We start from the raw sequence: 19,488 nt of genomic DNA on the forward strand, positions 1-19,488 counted from the left end.
AGACAGCACCACCACTCTAAGTGTAGACAGTTAAAATCAGGTAGATTTAATGATAAAATTGCTCACAATCTGCCTGATTGTAACCATCTACACTTAGAGTGGCTCTGCTGTCTCTCTTCTCTACCTGCATTAGGAGTATCTACAAGTTCTTACAGCTGGCTGCCTCCTCAGACAAGTCCATACTACTATAAGCCCCCCACTACAGATGGATTTGGACACCACCTCCAAATGGACCCATTGCTGATGATCCATCCCCAAACGTACACAGGGTAGATGCGTCTTAGCGCTCCCTCCCCCCACTCACCTCTGAATGTAATTATAAGTATGCCTATGCTGCATGTGAGAAATAACTTGATAAGTTAAGAACTTTGTAAAAAACAAAAAAATTGTCCCTGATCACTGCCACACCAGTCATACGTATGATGACACTCTACTGGTGATTGTATATAAAAATAGTAACAAAAACTACTGTTAATAGTATAAAAATGTGACAAAAAAAATTACAATTTCAAATAATTCACCATATACTACAAAATACTCAGCAAATACCTTGGACAGTCTACTTTCCAAAAAGGGGTAATTTGGGGGGTATTTGTACTGTCCTGGCATTTTAGGGCCTCAAGAAACGAGATAGGCCATCAGTACATTAGGACACATTTGTTTTCGAAATTGTTGGTATTTGTTTTACTTATATAGCAAGAAATAAAAAAATCCAGTGTTAGATACTATCAAAAGAAAGCTCTATTGTTTCTATATAAACAATGATAATAATTTAATTTGGGTACAGTGTTGCATGACTGAGTATTTGTCATTCAAAGTATGACAGCACTGAAAGCTGAAAAATGGCCTGGGCAGGGAGGGGGTGAAAGTTTCCAGTATTGAGGTGGTAAAATAATAAGAGATTAATTAAAATAGGAAAAAAATATTTCTGTGCATTTGTCACTCTATATGATAAAAACAGACCAGTTTTTTTTTGTTTATGCTTTGTACCATATACAAACTTTACATGTACTTAAAAATCATATTTTATAATATTTAGGTATAAAAAGTAGTCACAGAGCTATTGTCAAGTTAACGGACACATGCTGATGCTTCTAAATGTGGCCTGGGCACCAATGACATCCGGTCATGAAAGGCTTGATGAATAAGTATACACTCAGTGTATGAGTATAAGTACACAGTATAAATACACAGTGAGTGTATTTGTACAAGTATAACATAGATAATGCATAAGTAATAGCTAGATGATATAATTATTTAAACAGCACAATTTAGCTGATTTAATTATCTACTTGTTAAATCCTAATAAATTATTAGAAGTACTCAAATTTTTATAATTACACAAAACTATTTTTTGTTGGCATTGCAGAATTGAAATTTCATTACCACTTTTATTCCAATATAACATTTTCTATGTATTCGCTGCACCTTTTGTAGTAATTCTCAGCAAAGCTGCACATTGTAGTATAATCCCCGTCAACTGGGGAAAGCTGGAGTCGCTTACAGAGAAATAAGGTATCAATCTAGTGCACATGTTTCCAGCTGCTTTGAGTTTAGTTCCTCTCACTTTCTTTGCATCTTTTTAGGTGTTCTTAGCGGCCAAACTGTTTAAGTGGATAGCAAAAATTACCTTTATCATCATCACACAAAATGTGTGGACATCAAGATGTTTTGGCGGAATTCCCAGTCTTGGAGAAACACTGTTGCTATGGTGATGTATATCAAAGCTCAGCAAGAGAGAATGTATGTATTTTTTTTCTTTTTTCCATTTTGTTTCTTTTCCATTCTGCCATTTTACCAATACTGAGATTTAATACACATGTATCGTTGTCTTGCATATGCCACTGCTGGTGCAAATTATTCCTTATTGTAAGACAAAACAGGTCCAGAGACTAGAACAGCCTTTGTTAACTCTTGAAGGTGTGTTTATTTTTTTAAGACAGGAAGGAAATTAAGTATGTGCTTTCCAAATATAATTCAGCAATCTGTTTAATAATTCATTATGTTGTTCATTTGTCTTTTATTTATTCTTTATTCTATCTGGGTACATCTTTAAATGGTGGGCTGGAGGCCTAACATTTCCCAGTTACCCAGTGCCATTTATAAATGCCTGTACAAGGGGATTGGTACCATGTGATTGCTGTGGTCATTACAGTGATCATATGCTTTTGTTTACAGTGTTGATCCTTTCCCTTTCCCCTTACAGCAGGGAAAGAGTGAGAGTGAGTACTTGTCAACAGGGAAAGAATGAATGGATCAGCAGTTTCAGACTCATTCATTCTGTTATAGTAACATAGGAATTTTGTTTTACTCTTTTATACCCCCTCCTCTTCTACACACACTATCTCCATACTGACTTAGTGACTTACATGCAGTGCACCAGTGCGTGTTGATGTGACCAATCAGTTCACTGCAGAGTGGTGAATTGATTGGTAACGTTAACACGTTCTGGTGTGCTGGCATGTTCCACACTCGTGCTTTGTGAATCTGTGCACCGCTTGTTACTTCTCATACACTGTAAGTGCAATAGCCATCTGATAAATAGCTTTTAATGATACTGCACTATGGAGCTTTTCCTTTCTTCTGGGTTTACAGTAAATCTTCCATGCTCTGAAATGTGGGGTGTTTGGAGTCTGAGGGCTGCTGAAGTGATTCCTTTGAGGGGACACCTTTGCTGCAATACACCCATGGGGTCACAGACCCACCTGGAGTTTACACAGTGGAAACATAGGATTCTGTGGATTAAAAAAGTGTTCTTAATCTCCTTTATTGTGAGATCATATTCATCTGGTAAGAGGCTTGGATGTGGGGAAGCACTTTGACACATTGAAGAACTTGACACATTGAAGCTCAGGCTCATGCCAATGTGGTGCGGGAAACACTGCAAATCCTGTGCGTTTCCTAAACTGCATTGCAATTGCATCGCGTTTATAAGATCTGGTGCAGGTGTCAATGATAAAAGAATGACACCCCAAAACAAAATGTGATGTGATTGCTAGATATCGCATAGCATGGGTGAGAACACCCATGTAATGTGATTCAGGTGCAGATTTAAAAAAGGGTCCTGCACCTTTTTTTGTGTGGATGCAATGCAATTTGAGCCATACAAAGTATATGCCTCAAATCGCACCGCACAGACATTTCCATGCAATTCACACAGGAATGTGGTGCGATTCCTGTGCGAATTACATGTGGTGTTCTGCATAGTGTGAACCCGGGCTTAATGTTTTTAATAATCACTGAGCACTTTAAGGCACCTGGACATTAAGTGGAGTTTGGATTATATATGGGGCTGTAGGCAGTATTATTTATTCTATATCAATCAAAGAGCACAACTCTTTTGGGATTGCAGACCGCACCCCCCCATCCTTCCCCACAATCGGAACATTCCCCAAATACGACCAATTAAAGGAAATAAACCATTAGGCAGATCGTGGTGAGAAATGGCCGCGGCACTTTATTGGTCTTACACAAATAAACCATGTACATACTGCAATAACTGTTGATGAGATTCAACATGCAAAATACAATAAATCACCCTCTTCTGGCTCAGTTATTGGAACTCGAGCCATCACATACAACATCTGAACTCTGAAAAAGTTCCCCCCCCGCTGTGAACAAGGCCGGCCTACCCCAAAGCAGCGGCCATTTTGATGCCAGATTGTAGGCCTAAATTAAAGATGTCCGAAAGATGAACTCCGTCCTGTCTATACAGACCCGGAATTCCATCCTCCAGATCAACATGCCTGTACAACAAGCCACCCAGTGATGGCATGAATTTTTCCAAGACCCTGTTAATCCTCTTTCTCATTTTCTCAAAAGCCTGCATCTGAGGAGAGGACCACCAAGACAACCTGGGAACTGTCTCTGAAAACACCATTGTCGTATAAGGGAAAGACAAGCAAAACCTATGCAAATCCCTCTTAAACAACAGGTCAAGTGTTCCCACCATGCCCAAGTCATTTCCTCCCAGTGGACCACTAAAATAGAAGGTGGGGACCACTCTTGAAACAATTGGGACAAATGCCAGTAGAGGCGACACCAGCGCATGCCTCTCACTCCCTTCCAATATACAGTGAAGGCTTCTGGAAACAAAGACAGATTTCCACAAGGATGACGCTGGGTTAGGTCTAATGAATAACTGAAAACACTTATACTTCCACCTACCCAGGTCCTTAATACCCGAGGGGGAAAAACCCAACCTGGAGGCCTCTGACGCCACGCCAATCCTAAATGAATGGAAAGAGAACTTGAAATGCAAAAGGCCTAAATGGTTCAGGCATCTCCGCAAAACAGCATCAAATTGATATTTAGTAAGAGGGCGCAAATCCGAGTGGAGCAGAAACACCCCAGAGTCCCGAGGACGCACAGCGAGGAACTGCCTAACAAGGCTCACTGAACAAACAGAAAAGCCACAAACAGCCGGTAACTTTATCCATGCGCCTCTTCCCAACTGATCCGTCTTGGAGTGATGCAAAAACAGCCGCACCAATGATCATTCACCACGACATGCTCAGACAACAGTCCCGAAAAGGCATGCCTGGACAACGGAACCAGCTCGGATATTCTAAAGGCCCCAAAAAACATCAGGAAAAATACAGTACGAAACAGCAAAGCCTCGTAATCGGAAAAGCAGACCACCAAAGCCGCAGCACATAGGTCGGCCAAGAGTGCCATAGAAATAGGTCTATGCTCATCAGGCACGAACTTAGACTTCCAATACCCTCTCAATGTCTGTTTTATCTAAAAGAACTGGGTACAAGAAGGGAGGTCCGATAATTTGAGAAAAAAGGAAACTCCGGCCAATATCTTGGACACGTGGCCATAGTAGTAACCACAGCGCATCAAGGATGTCAAAAAGGATGCGATGGCCAATTCAGGGGGGAATTGGGCAGAATCCTCCTCCTCCATGCCGCTGAATAATCCACCCAAGTGTGAGGAGTGATCGAATTCTTAATAGACTCCTGCAAAAGGTTCATATCAGGTCCCACAGGTGTGATAGACAGCTGAGGCCAATCTGGTCCACATCCGGTAGCAAATGACGAAATCTGGATGCCTGAAAACGAGACAGCGAATCTGCCAGAGTATTAGAAAACCCAGGAACATACTGCGTTTTAAGCCAGATGTTAAATTTTAAACAGAGAAAAACTAAGTGTTGCAAAAGCTGTACAACAAACAACGATCTAGAGGATTAGCAATTTACCACAAACACCACACCCTTATTATCGGTACTCACCAAAATCCATTTGTCAGCAAATTGCATACCCCAAAGCTCCAGAGCCACCACCACCGGGAGCAGTTCCAGCAGCACAATATTCTTAGTGACTTTTTTTCAAAGCCAAGATTTAGGCCAAGCCCCACAGAACCAATACGACCTCCATACAGCAGAGAAACCCCTGAAACCAGCCATATCAGTTGCCAACAAAAAATCTTGCGCTCCATGTGGTCCATGAGTACGCAAAACAACTGAAGCAAACTTGAACACAATGCTGACTCCGGGGGACCAGTGAACAAAAAATTGTCCAAATAGTGGACAACGCCATCCCAACCAGCCTCAGCAACAAGCACCCAAAAGTTGAAAACATTTCAAAATAGGCACAGGACAAAGAACAGCCCATGGGAAGGCTTTTATCGAAATAAAAACCAATGTCAAAAAACACCCCCAGACGATAAAAAGCCAACGGGGAGATGGGCAACAGCCGAAACGCAGATTTGATATCCGTCTTAGCTAGCAAAGCGCCTGGGCTGAAGGTACGAATCTGAACTACGGCGTCCTCAAAGGTCGCATAGGACACAGAACTCAAAGAACCATCAATCTTGTCATTCAACGAAGAGCCCTTAGGAAAAGAAAGGTGGTGTATCATACAGAAGGCGTTAGGCTCCCTCTTAGGAACCACCCCCAAAGGAGAAATCAGAAAGTCCCAAATAGGCAGACTAGGGAAGGGCCCGCCACGCGGTCTTCAGCAACTTCTCTGTCAATCTGTTTGCAAACAAGCTGTGGGTATTGGAGCATGCACTGCAAATTATCTGCTGTCCGGCAACCCTTGCCCAAAAAAGTAGGCATGGGAAAACCAAAAAGGAATCCATCAAGAAGGAACTGAACCTTCTCCCTGTCTGGTTACCGATCTAGCCAATGATGCATGTTTTCCAGCCTCACTGGCATGCTTTTCTGAAAAATATCCCACTGAGACAAAGGAGACCCATCCATCTTCCTAGGACACTTAAGTACAGGGTGGTGACCCATGCAAATAGAGCGCTCTTGATGATACTTGCGCGCCGCATTCCAACGACAATGGGAGTTGTTAAAGGCAAAACAATAACCCCTCCTGAACTCCAGAATGGGAGCAACCGTGACTGGCTGTCTAGGCGCAAAAGGCTTCTGAGGCAAGATCAAATTCAGCCATAGCCCCACATTGTTCATGCCCCACTTGAGGGCTGGGTGCACTGACAGCTTTGGCGAAAATACTCTTCGTAATGGTACCAACCCAAACCCCCAAAGTTCCTGTAAGTCTCAAAAACATGATCTAAATTTTGGAAAAGACCACCGCAGAGATCAGGGCATTTCTCTGCCAATATGCTAGAAAACATGCAAAAGCCTGCAGCCAATTGTAAAAAGATCTAGGGGCCAGTGTCCTTCTGTCCTCCTACCTAACCACCACAAGCCCATCATGCTTGCTAGCAAAATCCCTAAAAGCGGGAAGGAGGGTCAAAATGTCCACAAAATCCCACCTCCAAATGTTTTTCTTTAACAGACAAGCTTAGGTGAAAACCAAGGGGGGATACCTCACAAGGTATCACCTCCTTCATGCATACCTCAGGGATGCTGGGCCTAGCTGGCAACACTACGGGACTCGGGGGGCTACATGGCAAGGGAACATCCTTGAGACAGACAGCAACGGGGGGGGGGGAAGGACACACTGGGGTCAGGAGAGACAGCAGGAACCGGGGACACTGACTTCATCAGGGCAGACAGGGAGGCAACCAGGGAAGACAAAACACCCCATGGGGGAGACTCACCAGCATCCAGAGGGTTTCCCACAGCAGTCTGGCGGTCGGCTAGCTGCCATCCGCTGCAGCGGATCGGACCCCTGGCCACACTCCTGGGCACCCTCCGACCCTCTCCTGGCTCAGCAGGTGCCACCCCACCATGGTTGGCCGGCTCTCCTCTTCAGCCAGTGCCAGGCAGCGGCGCAGCCACTCCTCCCCGCCGCCACTCTGCACCTGCTCCAGGAAGCATTGAAGAAGATTTTCTTCCGACATGGTAAGTCCGTGTCCTGGCAGGGAGCTCTTCTGCTTGCAGGCTGGCCACTGATCCCAAATGAACCAGGTGCCCCTTATATCCTGTCTGCCAATGCTCCAGAAACTTCCGTGACTCCCGATTGGATCCCTGGAATTCTGCTTAACATAATTTAAAGAGACCAACACCAAATATCCCCACACGTGGCAAACCCACCATTTACAACTTCAAACAAGCCCATTTTTTGAGGGGAATGGTGGGTGGTGGCCACAATCCCAGGAAAGTGGTCCCAAAGGTTTTGGTCATTCTTTGGTATTAACTTGGCCGTGGCAGTTTTATTATTTGTATAAATGTAAATATCATGTTATATAATAACTCTTTATTTTTACATATTAGCTTATTAATAATTTTAAAACATTTTATCTTAAATTAATATTACTCAACACCAGCTTAGTCACTACGACCCAAGCTGTACATAATAACACAACACTTATCAACCATACTTAACTAACCATTCAGCTTGTTTCAAATAACATACTTACATAAGCTGTCATCATTGAAGATGAGACTTACCAAAAATAGTTGTCACAACAAAAAGGGGTGGGTGAGAGGGGAGCACCACAGAGATGTCTCCCAGGTCTCTGTTTTTTCTGTTATCGGAACCACCCTTTTATAGCCCTCTCCTTTCTCCAATTCTTCTCCCGATTGATCACTTTTCCTTCCAGGAATGTCCAGGTGTAGTGGGGGGTTAAAAACTCCCATTTTCTAGAAGCTTCCCCATTATATTAGTATATACTGGGGGGGTTTGAAATGTTAAAGTTTTTTTCTCCTCCTCACACTAATGAGATATTGATCTCATCTTCATATTGCACAAGTATATAAGAGTTGATTATTGGTTTTTGTTTATATTGCACAAGTATACTTGTATTCAAAACTGAGAAATGGTCTGGTAATGAAGGGGTATTACAGGCTTGCACTCACATAGTTAAGAATGAGCTTCACCCTTACTTTAACCACTTGCCTACCAGTCACTTTTACCCCCTTCCTGCCCAGGCCAATTTTCAGCTTTCAGCGCTGTCGCACTTTGAATGACAATTGTGCGGTCATGCAACACTGTACCCAAACAAATTTTTATTTTTTTTTTTAGACATATTGGACACAGCTGATCATATGATAGAGCCTACGTCATTGGCTCTTACTGTGATCTGCTGTGTCCCAGGGACACAGAGCACCACCAATCGCCGCATGCAGTTAGAGTGGGAGGACATCATTTCCTTATATGGCGGGTGGGAGGCAGTTAAAAATTGCAACAAAGGCAACATTAGAAATGATTAGTAATGCCAATCTAGAGATACTTATAGGAAATTGTAGGCTTTGTATTCTTTGCATAACTTATTTTTCCCACTCGTATTTATTCCATTAATTCCTATGACATACACTTTCTTTTTTACAACATCAGCATTGTACCTTGTAATAGTACTCTGGGAGTTGATCAGGGATTTTTTTTTACACAGTTTTTTTGGAAAAACACAAATTGTTTTAGTCGAAGAGTCAGTGACACCACATGTTGACTTTACATAATTTGCATGTGTTCACTTTTACATTATTTCTTGGTTTTAAAACAGCAAGAGCATGTCAATCTAATTCATCATTATAAGTATCAAATAACAAGTGAATTCTGTGCTCCACCTCACAATACCCATTCAGTAGTACCTATTGTATCAATATTACGCATGATATTGGCAAGGTTTTATATACTCTAGCTATATATTCTATTGTAATATTCTTCACATTTAGGGAAGTTCTAATGTTTGGGATACGTGGTGAGTGCTGTAATTATAAAGAAACATACTATAATTAAAATATAAATTTATCGGTAGTTGTGGATGTGACACCTAATTTCTTTAACCAGCAGTAATAGGCATGAATTCACCAGTGGTAATATCAGCTACAACAGATCTAAAGCTATAGGAAATTGTACTCGACTTCATACAACATCATGATTCACACTGTATTATCCTAAAAGTGTGATAAAATGTCAAAGCAAAGTGCAACAAAACACTTTTCAACCAAAATCTAACATTCACTGAACCCCCTTCCATCCCTTTCACCCCAGAATCCCTTATTATTTGTAGAATTCTCTATCATTAGGACATGACATAAGGCAATTGAATAGGCAGATTAAAAGAGCTGTGCAGTATTGGTCTCTGGTATCAACAGAACTGCTATGATTTGCAGCATCTGACACATGACAATGCACTAAAGAGCTTGGTGGGAGCAGCACCTCAATAATAACAGCAAAAGGCCCCTTCACTCAGTTTCAGAACAAAGTTCTTCAGCAGAAAAGTTAAAAAGGCCAAAGCCCCCCCCCCCTCCCCCATAAACTAGTTCAACAACATAGATTGAAAGTTCTCCCCTTTGGCACATCCTCTTGCTGCTGAAGAGTCAAAGATGGACACCTCTTCTGCTTACACCTTTGTCTTGCCCTGCCCACGTTCCTTCACCTCCTTGTTTCTCTCCTTACATCCCACCCCCATAAGATCACCATAGGGAGGAAAGTCTGAGAAGGGGTTGAGAGGCTTACTTATGGTGCATCAAGCAAGGAAAAGGGTAAACATGGGACCATGCTTAGTAAGTCCTTACTAAGCTTTAACCCTTCAGTAGGTCTCCAAAACCATCTCCAGCAGCATCCTTGATCAGGAAGTGTCTTTTCCATAGCTTTTAGAGCAGAAAAAAGGTGTTGCAACCACCACATTTTATGTCTCAGTGCAAGTTAGGCTAAACTGCTGACTTTACTGCTGCTCAAATTACATCTGTTGGAGTTGTCCTCTTCCATCAATTTTTTTGGCCTGCGCTGTATCACAGCGGTAGGTATCCAGCCACCATTATTTTCCCAGAAATGGATATTGTGGGTCCTTTAGAAAAAAGCAGCAAAGGTAAAACTATATTTTGGTTTGTGACTATTCTAGGTACCCAGAAGCAATTATTTGTGCAGTATCACTGCAAGGAGAGCTGTACAATCTTTTAAGAGTGGAAGCAGTTAGAACAAGCCCATATCATCATCAGAGTGGTGGACATGTTGAAAGTATTGTTGCAGATGAGCCAAAACACTTGGGAAATAGGCTGCCATCCTAAACAAATGCCTGCATGCATAGAAGTTCCAAAGATGTCAACAGTTTTTTCACCTTTTCAAATGCTATATGGTACGACTATAACACTAGCTCGTACGGGTCCCATGTCCGTGGTACTTGCCCTTTTCTGGGGCTTCTCTCTCCTTCTCTCTCTCTCTCTCTCTCTTTCCCCCTTCTTCCTTTTCTTTCTTTATTTCTTTCCTGTTATGAAGTTTATTGTTACGGACCGCTGTCCTCTTGGGGATGATGCGGTGGTGTCCATGTTAATTGCTTTCCTACCGGGCCCTTCCTGCCCCTGGTGATGGTTCTTTGTTTTGGTATTCACCTATTTGCATGCTTCACTGTATTTTTCTGCTGATGTCACACCTGTGTGGGCATACCTTGACTGTAGATCAAAAGACTTACACTTCTGTCCAGTTAGTGGAGTCCACCCCCTTTTGCAACTTTACAGCTTGCGCTTTACAACAGAGGCAGGTTTCTGGTTGACATCTTTTTCACCCAAAAGGCCATCCCCCCACCATCAAGTCAGCTGAAGGATAAGTTCACCTTCGGGAACATGTTACATGTTCCACCTGTTTTTAGGGTGGAATGTGTAACATGTTCCCGTGACTGCAGCAGCTCGGTGATCTGAGTCCTGTGCCCAGTATGGAGTTCCCTGTACCAGCTGTCACTTTTTTGAAAAGAGTGCGGTTGCATGGGCAGAGGTCTGTGAATGAATCAATTACAAATACCGACATCCTTTGCAGATGCTGGCTTGTAGTTCTCCATGAACTACCAAGGCACTGTTGAGTGCTGTGGTAGTTCACTGATTCTTTCTGTCAGTGTGAAACTGCCTGCCCGTACAATGTACAGGCAGACAGCTTACACTGACAGTCTGCATTGCATCGGTGATCTGCTGATTGCTAATGCAATGCTTTGCAGGCTCCTAAAAAAAATATTAAATGGACATATTTTTTTACCTGAAAAAAAAATGTGCATTTTTTTTTTTAGGTGAACTTATCCTTTAATGTTTCTATGGCACTGGACCATGCAAACCATATTTTGTCAGTGATGTCATGGGCACCCCAGTCTCTAGCCACTGCTGTGCTATGGGATTGATTTATTAAAGGCATTTTGCATGGGAAGTTTTGTTCATTGTTTATGGGAAGTTGCACTTTGCCCCAGAGCTTAGTGAATGAGGTGAAGCTCTGCTAACTTCCATCATCCAATGATTTACAAGCAAAAATGTTTTTGTTTTTTTTGCAAGTGCTAATGTAGGATGCTAGGTAAATTTAGTTCTTGGCTCCTTCTGTAATCAAGGTAGCAGTAATTGTTTGTTCTGATCTTTTCAGGGTCTCACAGGCTGGAAGTTTGATTGCTTTCCCCTGCCTCTGAAAGAAACATGTTATGTTTAACCCACCCTGTGCCTGTTAAGGGGCACAGGGTGGGAATGTCTTAGTATTGCGTATTGGTGTGGGGATTGTCCTTTGTTCACTGCCATGTGGTTGTCCATTGTTCTCTGCCATGTGGTTGTCCATTGCTCTCTGCTATGTGCTGTATCCCATTGTTCTGTGTCTTGGTTGGGTGGGGGTGTTTCCTGTAGCCCTTCCCACTGATGGGGTGGGCTGATGATGTGTTTCCTGTTCCTGGTTGTGTTTACCCACCCTGTGTATATATATTTTGTAAAAATAAAGGAGTTGATTTCCTGTCTTAAGAAGAGTCGGGTGCTGTCTATTTCCTGCATGATCAGCAGGTGGTGTCCAGGGATTTGTGTTCGGACAGGGAAGCTGCAGTATAACGGAAATACCCAAGTGCAGTCTGGGTCCGGTTCCGTTACAATGAGTCTGGCAGCAGCATTCATGATAGACTGAAGAGGGGATAGCCTGCGATGAGGTAGACCATTGAGGAGGGAGTTACAATTGTCAAGTTGAGAGATGACCAGGGAGTGACCTTGACCTTGGAGATGTTGTGGAGATGATGTCTACAAGATTTGGACAGTGATTGGATTTGGGGCTGAAAGGACAGATGGGAGTCTAGGAGTACACCTAGTACCCTGGCATGAGGGGAGGGACTGATGATTGTATTACTGATCTTGATGGAGAAGTCAGGGGAGGGGGAATGGGCTGGAGATAATAGTATGAGCTTAGTTTTCAAAAGATTGAGTTTAAGGAAGTGGAGTGACATCCATGCCAATATATCACTTAGTAGGTTAGTAATGTGAGAAGAGACTGAAGGGACAAGGTGAGGAGTAGAAAGATAGATTTGTGTGTCATAAGCATAGAGATGGTACTTAAAGCCATGGGAGTTTATCAAGTGACCAAGGGAGGAGGTGTAGATGGAGAAGAGAAGGGGTCCAAGGACAGAACCTTGAGGGACTCTTACAGAAAGAGAAAGTGGAGAGGAGGAGACAGAGTTATAGGTAACGCTGAAGGAGCACTGCGATAGGTAGGAGGAGAACCTGGAGAGGACAGAGTCTCAGAAGCCAAGAGAGTGGAGTTTAGGTTTTTGAGAAGGAGGGGATGGTCAACAGTATCAAAAGCCACAGAGAGGTCAGGTAGTAAGAGTATACAGTAGTGGTCATTGGTTTTAACAGTTAGTAAATCATTAGTGAGTTTTAGTAGGACAGTTTCAGTGGAGTGTAGTGAGCGAAAGCCAGACTGTAAAGGGTCAGGAAGGTTGTTGTCAGTGAGGTAGGAGCTCAGGTGATTGCAGACTAAGCGTTCTAAGAGTTTAGAGGTAAATGGGAGCAGGGAGATGGGTCTTAAGTTATTCAGGTTGGTGGGGTCTAGAGAGGGCTTTGTAAGTATGGGAGTGATGTGTGCATGCTTTAGAGGGGTGGGTAAGGCACCGTTAGAGAGGGAGAGATTGAAGATCTGAGTGAGGGAGCATAGGATAGAAGAAAAGGGTGACCGTAGTAGTTATAAGGGGACAGGATCTAGGGGGCAGGTGGTGAGACGGGCTTCTGAGAAAACTTTAGTGACCTCCTCAGTAGTAGCAAGGTCAAAAGAGGAAAGTGTTGAGGGAGGTTTAGTATAAGGTATGCTAAGTGCGATAGATGTCTGTGCAGTGGAGATGCCCCTACGAATTGCGTCAATCTTGTTTTTGAAATGATTTGCAATCTCGTGAGCAGTGAGTGAGGTACTGGGTGGAGGTGGAAAAAGTAGAGAGTTAAAAGTAGAGAAGAGACGAGGAGGACTGGATGGCAAGGTATTAATAAGAGTGACAAAGTAGGCTTGTTTGGCAGCAAGGAGGGAGGAATTGTATGTTAGGAAAGCAAATTTATATAGGGTGAAAGCTTGCTGAGATTTAGTTTTACGCCACAATTGCTCCAGTGAACGACTATGTCTCTTAAGATTTCTGGTGTCTTCAGTCTGCCAAGCTTGTAATGGTCAGGGCATGATACATCATGTAGTTAGGGGAGCAAGTGAGTCTAGTGTGGATGACAGCAAACTGTTGTAGACAGCAGTGGCCAAGTCAGGGCAGAACAGGGGAGAGATTCTGTCATAGAGGCAGTCAGTTGCAGAGTGGAAAAGAGAAGTATTTAAGTTGTGAAGGTTTCTGCAGGTAATTTCTGCTTGAAAAGGAGGAAAGGGGGTGTTTGTGAGGTTGTAAAGAGTGCAAAGATGGGAGAAAATAAAGCCTAATGTATTCCCATCAGTGTGAGTGGAGGACTGTGTCCATTGCGTTAAGGCAAAAGATGAGGTTAGGTTGAAGAGTTGGGATGTAGCTGAGTTGTTAACATTAATGGGAATGTTAAAATCTCTGAGAATGATAGTGGATATTTCAGAGGAGAGAAAGTAGGGTAGCCAGGTGGAGAAGTCATCAAGAAAGCGGGACACCGGTCCAGGAGGTCGATAGATCACTGCAATCCTCAGAGAAATAGGAGAAAACAGCCGAATGCTCGAATGCTCGAAAGAAGAGAAGGATAGAGAGGGAGGGTTAGGGGAGGACTTGAAATGTGCTCAGTGGGGATAGAAGCAAACCAACTCCACCTCCTTTCCAACCACTGGGTCTGGGTGAGTCCAGAGAAGGCCTCCATAGGAAAGTACTGCAGGAGAAGCAGAATCTGCTGTTTGAAGCCAGCTTTCTGTAATTGCTAGTAGGTTAAGGGAGCGGGAGACAAAAAGGTCATGGACAGCCATGCCTAAAGCCTTCTCTCTTGTTGAAGTTCTGCAAGCAATACATTTCAAAAAGACATACAGTACCTTAGACTGTTTATTGCAGCCGGGGGGAATGGACTGCTGCTTGCAGGGACAAGCAACCTCTATACTTGTTGGGGAAAAGCCAGTTCATTTCAGCTGCCCTTATGGGGGTAGCACTACACACATGGCTGGGAAGTCTTAGCAAAATTAAATTTCACCACATTCACTATGCTCTGGGGCAAATTGTCTTGCAAAGTGCAGCTTCCCATGCAGGATGGACAGCAATTTTGTCTTTAGTAAATAAACTTCTTTATGTCTGGCAATTGTCTCTGCAACATAGCACTGTACTTTTTAATTTGCCATAACAACTGCCTTATGTCTGGAATGTGGGTTTGTGGTTTTGAGGCTTTTTGATGCACTCCATGTTGACATCTTATTTAACTTTGTACACAATATAGTGCAGTACTTAGAAGAAAATCACAAGCTATGCTGTGAAACTTTTTTCTGCCACCTTTTTGTAACTGTAACCAAGTTGATGGCTTTATTTTGTCCCAAGTGTATTCATTTGGTAGATTTTAGATTTATTGAGTTTGCTCCTTCTACTGCTTAATACAGGCCTGTTACTGCTACACAAAAAATACCTAAAAAAATATATGTTTATTATAAATCAACCAGATAGGGTTGTTGCTGCTATAAGCAGTAATGTAAAAGTTAAAAAAATCAATTAAAAAAACTGTTTAAAATCGGTTATACAAATCCAAAGTGTGTGATGCCAGAATATGGTGTTACTGAGGCTGTCCATCAACACTGTACTGTTATATAACACTATATACAAATTAAAGCCCCCCTAAAGCTTTTTCTGCATTAAGGTGAAAACCTTTGTGCTGCAGAATCCACCCCTCAACCCCCATGTTCTTACCCAGCTATATAGCGCTGTGCATGAGAGTAGCAGCTCTCTCCACTCTCTTCTCCTTACAGTGGAAATTGATAGCAGTGGGAGCCATTGGTTTCTGCTGCTGTCAGTCACATCCTGGGATGAAAGAGCAATGGTGGGGCAAAGCCCGTTGTCTGTGACACTGGATGCAGGCAGCAGGGTTTGGGAACAAGCCTGCATGTGTAAACTCCTTAGCAAGCAGTTTGCTGGGGGGGTACTCAAAAGGGGACCAAGGACCCCACCACTGACCAAACAAGACTAGATACCACCAGACTTGAAGGAAACCAGGAGATAGACTGCTTTATTTTAACATAGACACAAGATATAAACATTCAAGGGAACAACCTACCTCCCTGGACACAGGGCAGAGCAAACCAAATCTAGCAACCAGAGACACATCAGCAGACACCCCCCACCAAGCCAATACACAAACACATACATCCCATAATAGTTTGCTCCCAAGCAAGACACACAATATAACAATGGGGTGCAATCACATAACACCAAACAGGCTTTTTATACAATACACACTGAGACTGATCACATGATCATATGCAAACACAGCTATATACAGAAATAGACTTAACATTCTAAACAGTAAGTTAATTAGGTTAGCTAGCTGGGTGATCCAAACAAAAGGTGAATGGGAATTCACACCTAGACAATGGTTGGATGAATTAGGATCTCACTAAAGAGCAGACAGTCCTGCTCCTTCAATTCACATGTCTAGTTCAGAATCAACAACCAGGAATAGTCTTCATATAGCTGATAAATATTAAGGTCACATCTGAAGTAATTCCAACTGCATTCTCAGCGTCCATTAGTCACCCTGTGCCCCTAAGAGCCACAGGGTGACTCACACATAAGAGGGATATGGGGAGCTGAGACAGGGGTCTCCCCACCCCTTCAAAGTGGGCTGTGTTCCATGGGCCCCCCACCCAAAGTGACTCCCGTCACATACATATATCCCACATGTTTTGAAAGTGGAGGATTCTGCCTCAGGTGAACTCATACTCCCTTCCTCTTTCACTGTATTGCTCAATTACTCACCCCCTCTGCTTGCTCATGCATTGCACATATGCCCCACATCCCTGGCTTCTCCTGTTCTCATTCTGCACAACATGCCAAACTCTGCTCCCCCTCCCCCATCCCATCCTCTGGAGGACCTTGGACTAAATAGTGCTGCTAACCACAAACCACCTCCATGCTGGCTCATTGACAATTTCCATGTCTCACCCACCATTTGCATGAACCCCAGTCTCTACAGTTCACATCTAGGACTAACCGCTGTTGAGACTTCCCTTCCAAGGTAGAAAACCAACTCCTGGCATAGGTAGTTCTCTGGCTCTGAGATGCACCTCATACTGCCACCTGTCTCTGTTCCCTGACATTTTTTGAGAGATCAAGCCCACCTATGCCCACTTGCTTCTGTATGAGAAAGAGAGGCTGCAAGAGACTTACTACAGAAGATCCCAGGAACCTGACACACCTTGATCTCGCGCCTTTCTCCCTCAGCTGTCAATCATCACCCCCAGCCACCTCTCATTTAAACCACATACACATAATACACAGAATAAGAAGTCAGTAACAGAAGCCTCCTGTCAGCACCTGTGGTAGTGAGCTCTTTTTGATCCTCAACTTGGGGTTCCCCAGGGCACGGGGTCTAAGCCCCAGCCTGCTTGTTCACCAGAGCCCCTGATGGTGGGGATGGACATGCAGCAAGCTGGGACCAGGTCGCAGCCCCCAGGTACACCCAGCTGAGGTGGAGGAGACCACTCGCGGGAGCAGAGTATACCGGGAGAAGACAAACGGAATCCGATAGGAAAGCCGAGGTCAGGACAGGTGGAAAACAAGCAAGGTCAGAGAACGAAGCAGGGGTTGGAACACGAATAGTCAATATAGGATTTAGACAGCAGAAACACACGGGAGCTCCAACAACTAGGAAGATCTTCAGGCAAAGTGGACTAGACTGAGCATGTCTTATATAGACAGGCAAACAAGGAGGCGGGACAGGAAGTGATGGAAGGGAAGGAAATAAAACCCAGAGGACAGCAGATGATGCCAATAGGTGAGCACAAACATGAGAAGGGATCAGGAACAGGACTGCAGCAAGAAGGTAAGAACACAAACAAGAAACTGCAGGCTAACTTGTGACACCTCCCTTTTTCTTTAGGAAAGGTTTATTTTGAATTGTACCTATACTCAGACTATGGACAGTATTTAAATAATATTAACAAGCATTAAAAAAACCTTCAAAATAAACTATTGCTAACTGAAGCTGCATGTACTGTGTACTGTATGTTAGAAGGCTGGGAGGCTGCCAAATTTCTCTCTACCATAGAAAGTAAGGGTAAATAAGATGCAATTTTAGTTTCCTCAGATTTGAAGGTTATTTTTTTACAGTGTCTGCAGCTACACAGTTTAGAGAGGGCTTACTTTAAAGTACTTTTTCTGCCTGTTCTGAATATGTAAATATTTCAATATTCATAGTCCGGGCATGGGTGCACTTTTAGGGTAGCACGCTATTTACCCTTTATACTCCCCAACTACTCATCATTACACAGATTAGTCCATATCGCTGTCTACAATCCCCTTTATAGAAGTAAAGTTGTAAAGGAAACACTTGTAGCATCCTCCTAGATCAGCTAGGGGGTGCTAGATCCCAGTGGTTAGAAATGAGCTGGTCAGCAACTCAGGTGTAATAGCCAGTGGGGTCAAATTGTGGTCAGGGCTGAGAAACTCTGTAGGCCAACCCCTCTGGAATTTCTCCCTGCTCTGAGGCTTTCATAGGAGGGTCTTGGAGGCAGTGGGTGGATTTGAGGAGTAGCTGGCTGTATTCTTGAGGGACCTCAGCCAATCCCCAACAGAAAGCTTGGCAAGTGGCTGGGACTCTTTTAAAAGTGTAGGAGCCTACTCAGTATCAGGAGTGTGGTGGAGGGAGAGGTGTCAAGAGTTGGAGGAAGATGTGAGGCTGGAGAAGGAAGGCTGCCAGGAGGCCTCATATGATGGGGCCTGCCTGCAACCCTGGAACTAGAAAGGTGGAAAACTCAGAGCTCACTGGTCCCGTGAGGGAGGACCACCTGTATGGCAAGGAAGGAGCAGCCCAGCTGATAGGACTGGTAGCAGCAGCCAACCTGAAAGCGATACAGGAGAGGATCTGAGTGTCAAGGTCCTACCTTTTCCCAGAGGTTGTGCTGCTCCATGTGCTGGCATCCATCTTGGGTTTCTGCAGAGCATGGTGGGAGTCTTTTATGCCTTCAGGCCTCTGCGGTCTATCCCCCAGAGGGGTGTGGTTGATCACATATAAGCCTGTTGTCCGCACGTGCTCTTTGCATTCGTGTCTTGTGTGTTAGTGTTGCAACAGCTCTGTTTATGCTCTTGTGACTCTCCTGGAATCTGACTCAGCTTTTGACTAGACCATTCTCTGCATTTTCCTTTGATCTGACCTCCCGTTGCTGAACCCGGCCTGTGACCTGTTATTCTTGTCTACTGTTCTGTACCGTTTGTCCCGTTGTCGACCCGGCCTGCCCGACTATGCTATTGTCTGATCTGGTTCCTACCAGCTACACGCCATTGGCGGCGGCCATTACCGCAGCTGGGGTGTCTCGGGGGCAGCAACCTGGTTCCTGGCTGCGTCAAGTCCATCCCCATCATCAGGGGCCCTGGTGAAGGGCAGCCTGGGACTTAGACTCCGCGCCCTGAGGGACTCCGGTCTGTGGGTGGTGGTTGTCGTCAGTCAGTGCGTGACCCTGCCACTAGGTCTGCCTGTCCGTTCCACAGCTCCTGCCCTGACACTGAGTGAGCACACCTACACCCCCTGTGCAGATAGGGGAAGGCGCACTCTGGTAGGAAACTAGATAAGCCCTATACTAGTGATGGTTAATCTCATTTAAAGGGACAAGAATGGGATCCCCTGCTCCAGAAAAGTCTACAGATTGGTGGGTGAAGAGGAGTTCATCTAGGGTCAAGGGTGGAACAACAAGGAGATGCTGGCTAGCACTCCAACAGAGACTGTGTTGCAGAAGAATAGAAGCTTGTGAATAGTTCAGGAAGTTTGTCCTCAGT

General features: G+C 44.0%; 1 pseudogene; it reads right to left on the reverse strand.

The window, feature by feature from the left end:
- Positions 1 to 3,628: 3,628 nt before the first annotated feature.
- On the reverse strand, positions 3,629 to 7,260 carry LOC149462680 (uncharacterized; annotated as a pseudogene).
- Between the last annotated feature and the right edge of the window lie 12,228 nt (positions 7,261 to 19,488).

The sequence above is a fragment of the Staurois parvus genome, unplaced genomic scaffold, assembly GCF_062004578.1.
Source record: "Staurois parvus isolate SC_StPar_1 unplaced genomic scaffold, SC_StPar_1.0 ptg000172l, whole genome shotgun sequence".
Taxonomy (NCBI): domain Eukaryota; kingdom Metazoa; phylum Chordata; class Amphibia; order Anura; family Ranidae; genus Staurois; species Staurois parvus.